Raw genomic sequence first — 14788 nt, forward strand, 5'->3', positions numbered from 1 at the left:
GCTCTATCCACTTCAATTCCTTCTTTTGAAATTTTATGACCAAGAACGATGCCTTCTTTAACCATGAAATGGCATTTCTCCCAATTAAGAACTAGATTTGATTGTTCGCATCTAATAAGTATTCGTCCCAGATTAACTAGACATGATTCAAATGTATCACCGAAGACTGAAAAGTTATCCATGAATACTTCCATGCATTCTTCTATCATGTTATGAAAAATCGCCATCATACACCTTTGAAAGGTTGCAGGGGCGTTACAAAGTCCAAATGGCATGCGTTTGTAAGCAAAAGTACCATAAGGGCACGTGAATGTGGTTTTCTCTTGATCTTCGGGTGCTATTGGAATTTGAAAATATCCGGAAAATCCATCTAGGAAACAATAGTAACTATTTTCGGCTAATCTTTCCAACATTTGATCTATGAAAGGTAAGAGAAAGTGATCTTTTCTGGTGGCATCATTTAATTTTCTATAATCAATACATACACGCCATCCTGTTACAGTCCTAGTAGGAATAAGCTCATTTTTCTCATTTGTAATGACAGTCATGCCACCCTTCTTAGGCACGCATTGAACTGGGCTTACCCATGGACTATCAGAAATTGGATAAATTAAACCTGCATCTAGCAGTTTAATAATCTCTTTCTTAACTACATCTTGCATATTAGGATTTAGTCTTCGTTGGCGTTGCACATACGTTTTATGACCTTCTTCCATAAGGATTTTATGTGTGCAATACGAAGGACTTATTCCTTTAATATCATGAATCTTCCATGCAATGGCTGGTTTATGAGCTTTCAACACAGAAATGAGTTGTGATTTCTCATTTTCAGTAAGAGAAGACGATATTATTACAGGTAATTCAGATTCACCATGTAAATAAGCGTATTCCAAATGGTTTGGAAGTGGCTTTAACTCTAATTTTGGAGGTTCTTCTATCGATGATTTGTATCGATATCTGTCTTCTTCTTTTAGCATTTGAATTTCTTCTGTTGTTGGTTCATATCCATTAGCTATAAGTGTAGCTAACATTTCAGCTTCATCAATTGGTTCATTACCTTCTCCTAAAGAACATTCTCCTGTTCCTTGTAGTTCTGGAAATTCTTCTAATAATTCTGTACGTGCATCTATAGTTTGAATATAATAACATGTATCATCTGCAGATTGTGGTTGTTGCATTGCTCTATCAACTGAAAAGGTAACACTCTCATCCTCTATACTTAGGGTCAATTTCTTACCGAACACGTCTATCATTGCTTTAGCCGTGTTTAAGAATGGTCTTCCTAATATGAGAGGAACTTGAGAATCTTCTTCCATGTCCAGAACAACAAAATCTACTGGAAATACTAAAGTACCAACTTTAACTAGCATGTTCTCCATTATCCCTCTAGGATATTTTATTGATCTATCGGCTAGTTGTATGCTTATTCTGGTTGGTTTCAATTCTCCAAGGTCTAGTTTAGCGTATAGTGAATACGGCATTAGATTTATACTAGCACCTAAGTCTGCCAATGCTTCTATTGAACTAAGACTACCCAGAAAACATGGAATTGTGAAACTTCCTGGATCAGATAGTTTTTCTGGTATCTTATTCAACATCACTGCTGAACAATTAGCATTCATAGTAACAGCCGAGAGTTCTTCCATTTTCTTTCTATTTGAAATTAGATCTTTCAAGAATTTAGCATATCTAGGCATTCCTGAAATCACATCAATGAAAGGAAGATTTACATTTATCTGTTTAAACATATCCAAGAATTTGGATTGCTCGGCTTCAAGTTTCTCTTTCTTCATTTTACTCGGGTAAGGAAGTGGTGGTTGGTATGGTTTAACATAAGGTTTAGCCTTAACTGTGTTATCTTCATTAACCTTTTCAACCACCGGTTCTTTTTCCTTATCTTGATCAGGTTGTGGTTCTTGTGGAGTAGGAATAGCTTCATCAGAAGTTACAAGTATTTCCGGTGGTTTAAGCGTTGTACCACTTCTTGTGGTAATGGCTTTAGCTGTTTCATTCCGGGGGTTAGCATTTGTATCACTAGGTAGACTTCCTGGTTTTCTTTCACCTATTAACCTTGCTAGGTTACTTACTTCTTGTTCCAGATTTTGAATAGAAGCTTGTTGATTTCTAAATGCTTGAGCATTTTGTTCATTGGTTTGTTTTAGAGATGTGAAAAACTGCGTTTGAGTTTCAACTAGCTTTGTCATCATATCTTCTAAATTCGGCTTTTTATCATCGGTTTGTTGTGGTGGTTTGTTTTGAAAATTAGGTCTTTCCTGATTGTAAGTATTATTGGATACTTGTTGATTGCTAGGACCTTGTTGGTTGTTGTATGGAATATTTCGGTTATAATTCTGGTTTTGATTGTAAATCGGTCTTGGCGGTTGATAATTATTCTGATAATTATTTCCAGGCCTTTGGTTTATGTATGAAATATTCTCTCTTTGTTCCATTGTTAATTCAATACTGAGACAATCTTTTGTCAAATGTGGTCCTCCACACTGCTCACAACTAATTCGTATTGAGTGAATATCCTTAGTCATCTTTTCCATTCGTCTTTCCACAGCATCTATCTTTACGGAAATGGAATCTAAGTCATGGCTAGAATCGGCTCTAGCTGCTTTAGATGATCTAACGATATCTTTTTCTTGGTGCCACTCATGTGAGTGGGAAGCAGTGTTATCAATAATTTTGTAAGCATCAGTTTCGGTTTTCTTCATAATAGAACCACCAGCTGCTATATCTATGTCTTTCCTTATAGTGATGTCGCATCCTTGGTAGAATATTTGTACTATTTGACAGGTGTCTAAACCATGTTGCGGACATCCTCTTAATAACTTTCCATATCTTGTCCACGCCTCATATAGAGTTTCATTCGGTTTCTGTGTGAACGTAACAATTTCTGCTTGAAGTCTTGCGGCTTTAGATGCAGGAAAGAATTGTTTAAGAAATTTTTCAACTAAAACGTCCCATGTATCGATCGCCCCTTCAGGTAACGATTCTAACCAATCTTTGGCTTCTCCCTTTAAAGTCCAGGGAAATAACATGAGATATATCTGTTCATCCTCCACTTCTCGGATTTTAAATAGTGTGCAGATCCTATTAAAGGTACGTAAATGTTCATTTGGATCTTCCTTCGGCGCACCACTAAATTGGCATTGATTAGTCACCATGTGTAGAATTTGTCCTTTGATTTCATAATCTGGCGCATTAATGTCTGGATGAGTAATTGCGTGACCTTGGCCAGTGCGTTTAGCTCTCATTCGGTCTTCCATACTTAAAGGTTCCAGATTCTCCATAATTGAATTTGTTGAATCGGAATCACTAGAGGATTCTGATTTAATGGTTCGTTCCTCAACAATCTCTGTTTGAATGATTGGTGGTTCCGGAGGAAAGTTTAGTGGTTCAGGATCTACGAATCATTCCTGAATATTCTCCGGATTCTCAATTATGAGGTCGGGTTCAAAAAATGGATTATCGGAAATTTGAACTGAAGTACTTGGTCGACTGGATGACGATTCTAAAGAAAAATCAACGGCAGTAATATTTGCTAAATGTCTTGATCTAGTTACAGGTGGTGAACGTACAAAAGGTGGTGAACGTCTTGCTCGGTGCATTCACTGAATATCCTATTAGTTTTTTTTTTTTTTAAAGAAAGAAAAATTATAATAAGTTATCCAATCAATAGACTTTTCTGATTTTGCCCACGTTTCGAATAGCCAAAAGATGCAGCAGAGGAGCAGGATTCGTTTGGTCTCAATATAATTGAGGACTGTTTGGCTCCAATAACCCGGTCCACGTACAAATCCAACTATTACTACGAACCAGAAAATTTTTATGTCTATCAATTTAACCACTTAAAATAAATTTTCGTAATTTTAAGAAATTTAGATAAGAAGTAGAATAAAAATCTATGTCCTAAAAACTAGAATAGCGAGAAATAAGAAAGAAAAAGAGTTCGTCGAAAAAGGTCGAAAAAGAAAAATGGTTGAAAAATAAAAGGTGACGGAAAAATAAAAGAAACTTATAAAACTTAAAAATACTTGACTAACCTAACCTTATTACTACAACTAACTTAAAATTATAATCGCAAATTGAGATTACTAATTGAAATGATAATTGATACATAGGTAAAAGGTGTCTAAAAATATTAAAGCTTACAGGAAAAACCATATCCCAAATGGAAATAACTTAAAAAGAAACTAAAACTTAAAAAGGCGTCGCAAAATTCTAAAGCACCTAAATCTTAGTCTAAAGAAAAAGCACTTAAGGAATTCTACGGCAAAGACTAAAAATCTAGGAGTAAAAATAACTATGGCAAAATCTAAGTTTAAAACTAAATATGAGCTAAAAATACAAATATTACGCTAAAACAATTAAAAATGGACAAAATATAAAAATATACAAAAAGTTATAAAAATTACAATTTTTATAAAAATATTATTATTATATTATTTATTTTATAAAACTACTAATTTTATAATTTAATTAAACTAATTTAACAAATAAAACAAATTAAATTAATAAACTAAACTAATTAATAAATAAATAAAACCTATTTAGGGTTTTTAATTAAATAATAATAATAATAATAATTACACCGTGATTAATGCCTGATTAGGGCTTCTGTCGCGTGTCAGGTTTTCTCCGCGAGTTGCGGTATTTAATGCATCAAACCCCGCGAGTCGCGGGGTTCAAAAATTCAACTCTGGTACAGTTTGAATTTGACGCGTTTTTTTTTTCTTTTTTAATTTTTTTTTCTGTTTTTAATTTTTCTGTTTATATATTTAAAAAAAATATGTGTATAATAAAAACTTATATTTTAAAAACTTAAATAAAATAGAACTACTTTATAATTTTAATAAATAAAATGCTTAAAACTAGATTTATATATATATATTTTTTTATGTTTTTAAATAAAAACAAAATACTTAAATAAAACTTATGTTTTTATAAAATAAAAATAAAGAAACTTTATAAAACTTAAATATTTAACAAAATCTTAAAAATACATAATTTTTTTTTATATTAGCGTTGCGCTTCCGGCTTTTAAGAGACTCCCCGGCAGCGGCGCCAAAAATACTTGATGTTTTAGCAGAGTAGTATATAAAATAGCTTATATTTTTGCAGGAAAATACTATTAAATACGATACAATTTTACACAAGATATTTATTTATTTAGAGAACGGATATACTTAAACCTTGCTACAACACTTATAGACAGTGTACCTAATCGTACAGTAGTGTAGTTTTTAGTAAGTCCGATTCGTTCCACAGGGAATCTTTTTAAACAAAGCTTAACGCTATATTAGTTTACTTTTATAGAAATACAAATATATATATAAGTAATATTATTATTATAAAGGGGGTTTTTACCGTTTAATGACCGGTTTGTCGATTTTAAAACTTTAATCGCAGTTAAAACCTAATGTAAAATATTAAATAAATAAAAGACTTAATTTAAAGCGTAAAATAAATAACGATAATGAAATTGCAATAAATAAAAGTGCGATAAAATAAAATTGCGATAATAAAAAAGTACGATAATTAAAAGTGCGATTAAATAACAATAAATAAAAGTGCGATAATTAGAAGTGCAATTAAATATAAAATAAAGGAAATTAAATATGAAATAAAAGAATTATGCTTATTTAAACTTCCGTAATCATGATGTTTGACGTGTTGATTTTAGTTTTATGCCCATGGGTTAATTGTCCTTTGTCCTGGATTATTTAATATGTCCGTCTGGTTTTTGTCCATAACAGTCCATCAGTCATAAATATAAAGTGCGAGTGTCCTCGTCAAATTATTCTTATACCCGAAGTTAAATATTCCAACTAATTGGGGATTCGAATTATAACAAGGTTTTAATACTTTGTTTAATGAATACACCAGGTTATCGATTGCGTGTAAACCAAGGTTTTACTACTTTGTTAACAATTACACCAATTATCCTTGAATGTAATTCACCCCTGTTTCAACAAGTTTATTAACTATTAATCCAGTTCCGTATCCGGTAAAATGAATAATTATTGGTATTTATAGATATCCCGCCCACCGTACCCAGTCAAGCGTATGTGGTTATATATAAATACGTCAAATTATAAGTTTGTATATTAAATTAACAAGGTATTGTTTAGTTAATATAAAACCCATTAATAGCCCATAGTCTAATTTCCACAAGTGTCGTTCTTTTGTCCAAACCCCAATTATGGTACAAAGCCCAATTACCCAATTTTAGTAATTAGCCCAACATCATGATTACTTTGGATTAAATAAGCATAATAATAACTTAGCTACGAGACATTAATATAAAAAGGTTGAACATAACTTACAATGATTAAAAATAGCGTAGCGTTACACGGACAGAATTTCGACTTACACCCTTATAACATTCGCTAACATACCCTTATTATTAGGATTAAAATTAAAATTAAAATTAAAATTAAAATTAAAATATAAATATAAATATATACGATATAGATAGAGAGATGGATGGATTTTTTTTGGTCATTTTTGCGATCAGAATTCGTTTGCTTTTATAGGAATTTTCGACTTTTGGGGCTCCGCGACTCGCGGCATTTGAAATTACAGCTCAGAGGAGTTTGGCTCTTTGTTTACCGACGGTTTTAAATAAATATAATATATTAAATAATTATAAGAATTATTTAAATATTATATTATATTTATGTGCATAGTTAACTTGTAATTTTTAGTCCGTTGCGTCGAGCGTTGAGAGTTGACTCTGGTCCCGGTTCCGGATTTTCGAACGTCCTTGCGTACAATTTTATATTTTGTATTTTGCGTTTTGAATCTTGTACTCTTGTAATTTCGAGACGTTTCTTATCAATAATTGGAACCTCTTTGATTGTCTTTTGTACTTTTGAGCTTTTTGGTCGTTTGCGTCTTCAATTCGTCGAATCTGTCTTTTGTCTTCACCTTTTATTATTTAAACGAATATCACTTTTAAATAGAACAATTGCAACTAAAAGCTTGTCTTTCTTGAGGAATAATGCTATGAAATATATGTTCGTTTTTAGCATTATCAACATCGGTGATAATTCAAATCCAAAATCATAAGTACAATTTATCCGAAATTGTAATCTACCACAAATCGATCAAAATCAGGTCTCGACAACATTTTCCGGATCTACCAAAAGCATCATCCGAAAACTCACACTAAAACTTCCTCGTGCGGAAGTGTAACTCCCCCATTTGGAACTACGTCTCATAACCGCATCTCGTACAACTGTACCATGCTACCAAAGGTAGACTTTACCAACAATTGGGTTCACACGACCCATCACCATATCTTGCTCCCACCTTGAGCATACGAAGGATTTCAACCAAATCCTTAAACACTTCGAACGAAAAGTGTACCGCAAATTACACCACTCTACTCTCGCAATCATCCAATTGCTTTAGTTTGTCAAATTTCACCTAGTCACTCATGTACCTAAGGGTTTCACTCCGGTACCCTAAGTACAATGTAACCACAACACAATCGGAGTCGAACACTACGCTAGTAGGTATAAAAGAGGCACCTAATGTCGGGTCATGTAGACTCCTTTACCAACATACATCGAACTCCAAAACACTCGATCTCAAGGGTTTCAATCCTCCCGACGAACCTCATGGTTCATCAACTCCAACATACAAGCGAACACGCGCTTAACAATCGGACACCAAAACCCATTTCCATGGCTTGGTAGAAACATTTCCCAAATACTAAGGAATGCTTGGTTACGCTAAGTCTTACGCCCTTCGCCCGACAATCAACGTCACCATTGGGTACTTCCATTAGAAATGTCACCCATAACAGCAATATGCACAACACAAGGCATTTAACAGTTCAAACTCAAACGGCACTTAATAAATAATCGAAGGACATATTTATTAAAATGAAACGTACCTTAACGTCTCCTTTCCGCACCCGTCCCCGCTAGCTTGGGACATTCCGACTTACGATGTCCTTCTTCTTGGCAATTGAAGCACACCATACCATCACCCTTTGGTACCGAACATTCCCAAGACTTGTGACCCCTCACGCCACAATTGTAACATCGAGACGTACTAGAATCCGGTATACCCGTCCGCGTACCATCCGTGCTCACACTCAGACCCTTAGTAATCTTACTCGGAGCACCATACGAAACAACCCTTCTATCACTTGAAGGTTCACCAATCTTTGATCGCGTATACGACTCGAAACCTCTAGCCACGGCGAATAATTCCGCAAACGATTTCGCGTGATCCCGGCTAATCTTATTCTTCAAGTCATCATTCAAGGTTCGATAGAAATCTTGCATCAACAAATTATCATTCCCCAAATACTCCGGGCAAAAACGAGCCTTCGCCATAAAGGTCGTCTTGAGAGTATTCAAATCCAAAGAACCCTGTTGCAAATTTCGCAACTCATTACGCATTTCTGACAAATCGTCTGAAGTCCGGAACTCCTCGAAGAATTCCTTCTTAAACCCGTCCCACGATAACGCCATAAACGGTTCACCACCGACAAGATCAATCTTACCATCTAACCAATCCTTCGCCCTACCCCGCAACAAACTAGTAGCGAGTCTCGTCTTCTTCTCAGGAGGGCATTCAATAGTACGAAAACACCCTTCGACATTCGAGATCCAAGTTGTGCTTATCAAAGGATCCAGTTTTCCGTCGTACATAGGGGTTTAGTCCTCATGAAGGTCTTAAGACAACGCTCCATTTCACCACTACTTTGAAGCTCGGAATACTTCCTATCCATTTCTTCTCGTAATGCACCCACTTGCTCCGCAACGGCGGCCGCAACTCTAGCGTTAAACTCCAAATCGTTCATCTCGATCCCGTTTCCCGTCGCCATTCTAAGGAATGCAAAGCGATTAGATCACGAACGTATAAAGCACACACACAACACCGCCCCATCTTGCTAAACACTCGTCGTACATCACTTGTTTCACACGATTTGCACCCGTAATAAGGTTTGCAAGTCCTTATTACGCACACACGTCGTCTCAACTCGTTAGTACAACGACCGCCTCGCTCGATGATATAAACAAACACAAACGAAATTCTACGCGATATAAACACACGCGAGAATTATCATCACAACACAATCATATATTAATAATATCCACATTACTAATATAAACGTTAGTCAACCTATAAACAAGGCACTAACTAAACCCATTCCGACCCGTAATCCTACAAGTTCCGCAACAAATTAAGCACACACAAAAGTCTAAGTCTAGGCACCTATCTCAAGTCACCTAAATACCTTAGACCATGCTCTGATACCCCTTGAAATAGCCCAACCCGTATTAAAACTGGCCCATAAAATTTTTTTCCTTTTAATACGCGTTAAATAATACATTAGGTCCCAATTGTGTTTCCATAAACATCTTTAATACAATAGAAGGTTTAATAAACCTTAAAACATTTAATACATTGATTAATTGTCCAAACGGACATACACGACCCGACTAGTTTAGTTTCCAACCAAAACCGAGCATGGTGATTTGGGACTACGCTACCCAAATCCTAATCGAATACAAAAGCAAGATCTTCTAAGCAACCTAGCCAAGATCTCTAATCCCCAAGCTTACCCGAGCCGCCAAGCATGCGATCCTATAAAAATATCAACAACGAGAGGGTAAGCTAACGCTTAGTGAATGATAATATACTACATACATATATATGTATAAAATGGACACGCCACACAAATATCAAATACCACATACCGAAACATCCAAGTGTAAAGGCAAGCTAAGCTAGGCATACCATACGATCACTAAGCAACAAGTTAAAGATATCAACAAAGTATAAGTTCACCAACGACGATGTGAACAACGCCAATAAGCTACACCCTGAGGGTTAGCTACAACACAACATTACATTAATATATATAACAATATACAACGAATAAGGTTAACCCCTTAACCCATTACCGAATACCAAACGCCACAATGAAGATTGGCCGAACTACACGCACCTTAGTAATTCGAACCCACACGAGATTACTATTTTCACAACATCGAGGTTGGCCGAACTACACGAGCCTTAGTAATCCGAAACCACACGAGATTACTACCTCAATAAGATGACCGAACTACACGAGTCATCGTGAATCCGAACTACACGCGATTCACTTCTCAACATCAAAACTCACGGTCACGGGATTATAAAATCCACCACATCGGGGTCATCCACATCACAACCAAGTGTGATGACGTACACACATAGTGTGCACCTCGCCAAAGGTAGTCAACCAAAATGCACAACCGTGCTAATTGGACCTATACACAAGTCCATCAAAACCACCTATATGTGAAGTGAGCTCTATAACCGAGAACCACTTCACCCGACCCGCACCCATCCTACACATACATATGCATATAGGATATTAACACTCACCTTGTCGCCTTGATGTATGCTTCCAAGTAATCCGCAACTCGTCAATGGAAATTACCTAATCCATTATCACAAATTCAACAACACACTTAGATTGGATCTACAAACCAACCCAATTCGACACTTAGTGCAATTTCGACCCAAATGCACTTCCAAGGACAAACCGCGCTCAAACTACCCAATAATCACTAATCACAAGTGATAATGGTCCTAATATGCCAATTAAACCCGAACACAAGTGTTAAACACTTATCGTTCTCAAAATCGCCCATAAACCCTAATTTTGACCCATAAGGTCAAAATCTCACCATTTACAAGTTTTGACACCAAAACATGTTTAACTCGGTTTTATACTTCAACTTAATCCATTTTAAGTTTACAAACCTCATCGAATCGACATTCGGGTCATAATCCTCAACAAACCCTAATTTTGACTCTAGTCAAAATTAGTCAACCACGAAAACCCTAAAAGTCTCCAAAACACCAATAATCACTAATACTAGTGATCGTACACCATTTACAAGTCTTAAACATGGTTAAATCATTAACCAACCCAAAACTAGCCTTTAACTACAATAAACCCGAATATTAGTGTTAATCTCCAATTAACAACTAAATGGGTTTCACCTATGAATCATACAATCAAAAGCCCCAAATTTGAATGATGAACACGAAAATGAAATTCGGAGTTAGAGCTTACCACTAGTATCACCGTGTAGCTACGAACGAGGAGAACAACGTAGTCAACTACGCCAAAGATCAGATCCCGCTTCTTCCTTTCCAAAAATCCCTTTGAAATCAAATGGGTGTTTGAGTTTTGAGAGAAAAATGAAAAGAAAAGGAAAATGAAATTAGGAAAATGAATGAGTGGATGAGGTTAAAGCCTCAAATCTGGCTCAAACGTGAAAAGACCAAAATGCCCTTGCATCTCATGTAATATTACAAAAATCTGGTGCCAGTTCGTGCAGTATGCCGCGCCGCGGCATTAATGGTCGCGCCGCGACCGTTGCCTGAGTCTGGTGCCTTCTTTACCACACTTTCTGATCTGAATTCTAGTTGATTGCCGCACCGCGGCCTCATTTGTCGCGCCGCGACACACGGTGTGATCTGAGTCATTTTCTTGCATACAAGACCTCAACACCCGAACATGTCCCGAACCCTTCAAACGCCTATCGTACATACACAATACACCTATAAATCATGTACGGAGAAAAACGGGGTGTTACACCCTGATTGGTTACTTCCCTCTTGATTCTACCACTATATATATATATATATATATATATATATATATATATATATATATATATATATATATATATATATATATTTGAAAGGCAAGTTGTCGGCATCACCCATAGGAGACTTAACCACCTTTATTCCGGTTGTTATAGTACATGTCAACGTCCATGTAAAATACCAAAGGTTCTCTTAACATCTTTGGGTGCAGAAACTTGTTTCTTTGAAATACTTAACTCACTGTGAGCATCAAGCATTCGATGAACTAATTAAAATAATAGGGTTAAGGTTATGCAGAGTAATTGAGAATATCGTCCATAATTTGGAGAAATGCACGCTGCCTCGTGGGAAATCGTCGTTTGAATTACACATCAAGAATTTTTGAGTTTCCGACAAAATAGTCATCCATTAGCCGTTGGTGTGCAAGATGGTGCTCACGACTGATATAACGACGAATAAATTGTGCGTTTGAACTTTTCGCCTCATTGTCAAGTTGATTTAAAATATCAGCAGCAACAAACGTATATTCGTTGTCGAAAGAAAGTGGTGAACTCGCCATTTTTTGTTAATATTTGATTGTGTTTTTGTAGTATATAAAGAGAAAAGCTTTACTATGGTAGATAAAAAGTATATGGTTGTATTTAACATAAAAAGGAATAAATTCGGTTTGCAACGAATATAATTTTTAAATGGACCCACGTCAAACGGCTATCACCAGCGTTGTTTCCACGATTTGAAATTCTCAATTTTTTAAAGCCCGTTTGAAATTCTTTTGCACCTAGTGTGCGCTACAACATATTATTATTATTATTATTGCTATTATTATTTATATATATATAATAATTGGCGTAATTAGTGCTGCAATCCTATTGGCTAAAAGGACCCCTTTAACTGTTATACTGTTACATTTTTTTCCCGTACAAAATACACCACATACCCACATAAAAAAAACAAACACACACCCTCTATCTTCTTCCACAAACCCCCATCATTTTAGAATCAAGGTTTCTTAATATTCTTGTAAAACTAAGCAACACCGCCACCACCATTAAACCTGAAATACTTTTCCGAATCAACCATGACTAATTTCACCTCAGAAGTACTTCTGACGCGCTCCTGTTACGATGGTTACTGGTGGTGACGACGATGGTAACGACGGTGGCTATCGAGCCGGTGGTATGGAGATGGTGGTAAAAGAGATTGGAAGAGAAATGTGACTGCGATTTAGCTGTAGGGTTTTGAATTTGGTGCTTTTATGTTGACAACTCAGCCGAGTTGGGAGAAAAAAATTAGGGTTACATTTTATTGCGATTTACCTCAAACCGTCATCATCAAGGTTGTGGTCGCTATCTCTGTTGTCTCAATCGGCACCACCATCGGTCTGGATTTGAAGCCGATTGTTAGTGGTTACACCTGCAAGGTAGAGTACTGTGTGATCGGTCCTTATTTGACACGATCGTTTATGCTTAACAACGTGAAAGTAACCATATTTGATTGAAAAATGAGATACTTTGATGTGGTTTTGTGTTTTATAGGTGATAAAAGAAGTTAGTGCAAAAAGGTGCGAAAAACGGCATTTGAAGTCGAGTTGTGAAAAAAGTTGAAATATCAGTATTTTTACACTGGAGTAAAATACGCCAACTTTCAAGTTTTTTACGCCAGCTTTTACGCCAGTGTTAATATGGGCGTAAATTACGCCAATACAAGTTGCAAAATCAGGGAAAAAATCATTTTTGGGCGTACAATTACGCCAGTGCAAATATGGGCATAAATTACGCCAGACATGGCGTAAAATACGCCAATGCAATTTCGCTGATGCCGGATTTTGAGATATTTTTGCTTTGGGAACAAGTTATCCATTCCCTATATAAGGGAAACCCTTAGCCACGAATTGGGGATCTTTTTTTTCAGTTTTAGAGCCCTAATCACATATAAAAACATCACAAAACATCATCAATCAAGGATTCAAGTCAAGATAAAAGGCGCGTTCATCATGATTCATCCTTCTATCATCATGTTCTTCATCATCATCATGCTCGGCTAAGTTTTATTCTTTATTTCTTCCATTGAACAATTTGGTATTTATGATTTCATTCAAGTATTATGTAATTCATGATTTGTAATGAGAATTGATTTATGATTTATGAATTGATTAAGTAATTGTTTAATGCAAGTTTATTGATCTTTATTATTATAAGACAAGTTATTGTGATTTCATAATTGTTCTAAGTCCACATAGTGTTAATTTAGTTAGGGATAAAGACATTTGTATAAAATGCATAACTTGTGCTCATGATAATGTTTTTGATGAACCTAAGAACTCATGTCTATGTGACTTAAACGAAGCTTGATAAACATAGTGCTTGTTTGAATGAATTATACCAATTGAGATTTGGAAGGGATAAAGTTCTTTACCTATTGATCACAACACATCACTTTTAATTACTAGTTTCAAGCTCTTTTCTTAAACTTCATAAAGTTTAAGTCTTTTTCATTTAAAGTCTTTTAATTAGTTTGAATTTAGTTTTAAATTGCAAAACCAACTCCTGAAAATTGCTTGCTTTTAACCACAATCTCCCGTGGAACGAACCTTACTTGCCCTAACTAGTTTAAGGTAATTAAGTTATTTTTGGTTGGCCCTTCGACACCGATCAAATTTTGGCGATTCCAACCCCGATGAACTTTATATGTATCGACAACATCCGTATTTTCTAAAATGTAACAATGACCCGGGAACCTCTAAACCACCAGATTTTTCTAAACCATTATGGAAAATGACGGCTCGTATTAGAGGAACACTTTCCACGTATCGAATTTGAAGAAATATTTTACTAAAGAAGATCTCACTATTCTGTTAGACGAAATCCAAATCAATGAAAAACTTTATATGTATCGACAAGATCCGTATTTCCTAAAATGTAACAATGACCCGGGAACCTCTAAACCCCCAGGTTTTTCTAAACCATTATGGAAAACGACAGCTCGTATTAGAGGAACACTTTCCACGTCTCGAATTTGAAGAAATATTTTGCTAAAGAAGATCTCACTATTCCATTAGATGAAATCCAAATCAATAAAAAACTTCAATTCATCGAAGAACCCGTCAAAATAATGGATCGTGAGGTTAAAAGACTTAAACAAAACAAGATAC

The sequence above is a fragment of the Rutidosis leptorrhynchoides genome, chromosome 7, assembly GCF_046630445.1.
Source record: "Rutidosis leptorrhynchoides isolate AG116_Rl617_1_P2 chromosome 7, CSIRO_AGI_Rlap_v1, whole genome shotgun sequence".
Taxonomy (NCBI): Eukaryota; Viridiplantae; Streptophyta; class Magnoliopsida; order Asterales; family Asteraceae; genus Rutidosis; species Rutidosis leptorrhynchoides.